This window comes from Carlito syrichta, unplaced genomic scaffold, assembly GCF_000164805.1.
Source record: "Carlito syrichta isolate Samal-C Ts95f unplaced genomic scaffold, Tarsius_syrichta-2.0.1 Scaffold123279, whole genome shotgun sequence".
Lineage (NCBI taxonomy): Eukaryota > Metazoa > Chordata > Mammalia > Primates > Tarsiidae > Carlito > Carlito syrichta.
Window position 1 is genome coordinate 1 of NW_007067375.1, and position 2,592 is coordinate 2,592.

At 39.1% G+C, this 2,592-nt stretch overlaps 1 pseudogene; it reads right to left on the reverse strand.

The window, feature by feature from the left end:
- Positions 1–4: 4 nt before the first annotated feature.
- Positions 5–2,592, reverse strand: part of LOC103249636 — a 9,191-nt pseudogene continuing 6,603 nt past the window's right edge.

The following is a 2,592-nucleotide window of genomic DNA, read 5'->3' on the forward strand; positions in this document are numbered from 1 at the left end:
AAGGATATGACAACCTGTGGGCACTTGACGTTGGCTTCCTTGGGCAGGGACCAGGCCTGCCTCATCAGAGTTTTTCCATTTCATCAGGAACATGAGCTCTCCACTGGGGTCTGTGGCTCCAATAATCCGCTCTGGCTCCAAACCCCGAGCAAAGCCCCGTGGCTTTTCTGACTCTTTTTCTTCTTCTTTGGTTTGCTCTCCTCTCCCTTGTCTTCAGAATCAGAATCAGCTTTGCGCTTGCCTCCCTCTAAGATTTGTCTGTCTCATGTGCTGTTTTCTGTGACTGTAGAAACTCCGCAATGAGGTCAGGGCAATCCAGGTTCTCTTCAGGTTCCCACGTGTTATCCTCATCGGAGAAACCCTTCCTCTCGAGGAGGTACTCCACTTTGCCCTTCACCGCTCGACGGTCAAGAACTTTTCCCACCACATATTCCTCTTCCTCTTCTTCTAGCACCTCCTCCACTTTCTTCTTGTTTTGCTTTTCCCCCCATAGTGCCCGCCAGCTTTCTGGTGTAAAGGGGGACGCTGCTCAGAGCAGCGCCCAGGAGCCCGAGAGGAGCCAGTGCCGGGGGAGTGGCACCCGAGAAGGAAGCAAGCCGGGTGGCCGCGAGGAAGCCCCTAACTAAAGCGACGTACCGCAGGCCGACGTACCGCGGGCCCGGTCCAGCGGCCCTCCCCTCCGCCGAACAAAAGAAGCTCGCCCTCTGCCGGGATTGTTGGTTTCAAAGGTTTATGTCTTTCAGAAATCTTCAAACCGCTTTCCATAGGGCCTAAACTATTTTATATTCCTACCAACAGTACGATCATTCGGTTTTCTCTGCAACCTCACTAACATCTGATTTTTTTTTTTTTGTTGAATTTTTAGTTATATTTATGACTGGTGTCATAATTTTTAGTTATATTTATGGTATATCATTGTGGTTTTAATTTGCGTTTCTTGGATGATTAGTAATGCCTGGCATTTTTTCATGTTTGCTGGCTTCTTGTATTTCTTCTTTGAGAAGTGTTAGTTCATGGCTGTTGCTTATTTTTAATGGGGTTATTTGGTTTTGTTTTCTTGTCAATTTGTTTAACTTCATTATAGATTCTGCATATTAACCCTTTGTTGGGATACATAGTTTGCAAATATTTTCTTCCATTCTATCGGTTGCCTATTTACTCTGTTGATAGTTTCTTTTGCTATGCAAAAGCTCTTTAGTTTAATTAGGTACCACTCTTTAATTCTAGTTTTGGTTGTGTTTGCTTTTGAGAATTTTGTCATAAATTCTTAGCCTAGGCCATTGCTAAGGCTTAGGTTTTCTTCTAGAATTGTTATAGTTTAAGCTCTTACATTTAAGTATTTAATCAATCTTGAGTTAATTTTTGTATTTGATGAGAGATAGGGAAGTAATTTTATTCTTCTGAGTATGGTTAGCCAGGTTTTCAGCATCTTTTATTGAATAAGATGTTCTATTCCCATTGTTTGTTTTTTGTCAATTTTGCAGAATATAAATCAGTGGTAGGTGTGCAGCTTTATTTCTGGATTCTCTAGTCTGTTTCATTGGTCTATGTATCTATTTTTGTGATGGTACCATGCTATTTTGGTACTGTAACCTTGTACTAAAAGTTAATGTCAAGTATTGTGATGCCTTCTGGATTTGTTCTTTTTTCTTGGGATTGCTTTGGTTATTCTGGTTCTTTTTGATTCTACGCGATCTTTAGGATTGTCTTTCTAATTCTGTGAAGAAAAATATCAGTAATTTGATAGTGATTGCATTGAATCTGTAAATTGCTTTGGGAAGTATGGACAGTTTAACCATATTGATTCTTCCAATCCATGAACATAAAATATTTTTCCATTTGTTTGTGTCATCTATGATTTCTTTCAGCAGTGTTTTGTAGTTTCCCTTGTAGAAAGCTTTCATCTCCTTGGTTACATGTATTCCTAAGGTATTTTATTTTTTTGTGGCTATTATAAATGAGATTATATTTTTTATTTGGTTATCAACTTGAATGTCATTGATATATGGAAAATGCTACTGATTTTTGAACATTGATTTTGTATTCTCAAGCTTTTCTGAATTCATTTATCAGATTTAAGCATCTTTTGGCAGACCCTTTAGGTTTGTCTAGGCATAAAATCAAATCATTTGTGAAGACTGATAATTTGACCTCTTCTTTCTTTTTGGATAGCTTCTATTTTGTCTCTTGCCTGATAGTTTTGGCTAGGACTTCCAGTAGTATGTTGAATGAGAGTGGTGAGAGTTAGCATTTTTGTCGTGCTCCAGTTTTAAGGGAAACATGTTTCCAGCTTTTGCCTATTTTGTATAATGTTGGTTGTGAATTTAACATAGGAGGCTTCTATTACTTTTAGGTATTCCATCAATGCCTCATATGTTGAGATTTTTTTTTTTATCATGAAGAGATGTTGGAATATACTTAGTTTTTTTCTGTGTCTGTTGAGATGACCATATGGTTCTTGTTTTTATTTTTTATTTTTATTTATTTTTTATTTTTGAGTTGGAGTCTTACTCTGTTGCCCAGACTGGAGTGTAGTGGCCGCTTCCGGCCACCGCAGCCTCGACCTGCTGGGCTCCGGCGATCCTTCCACCT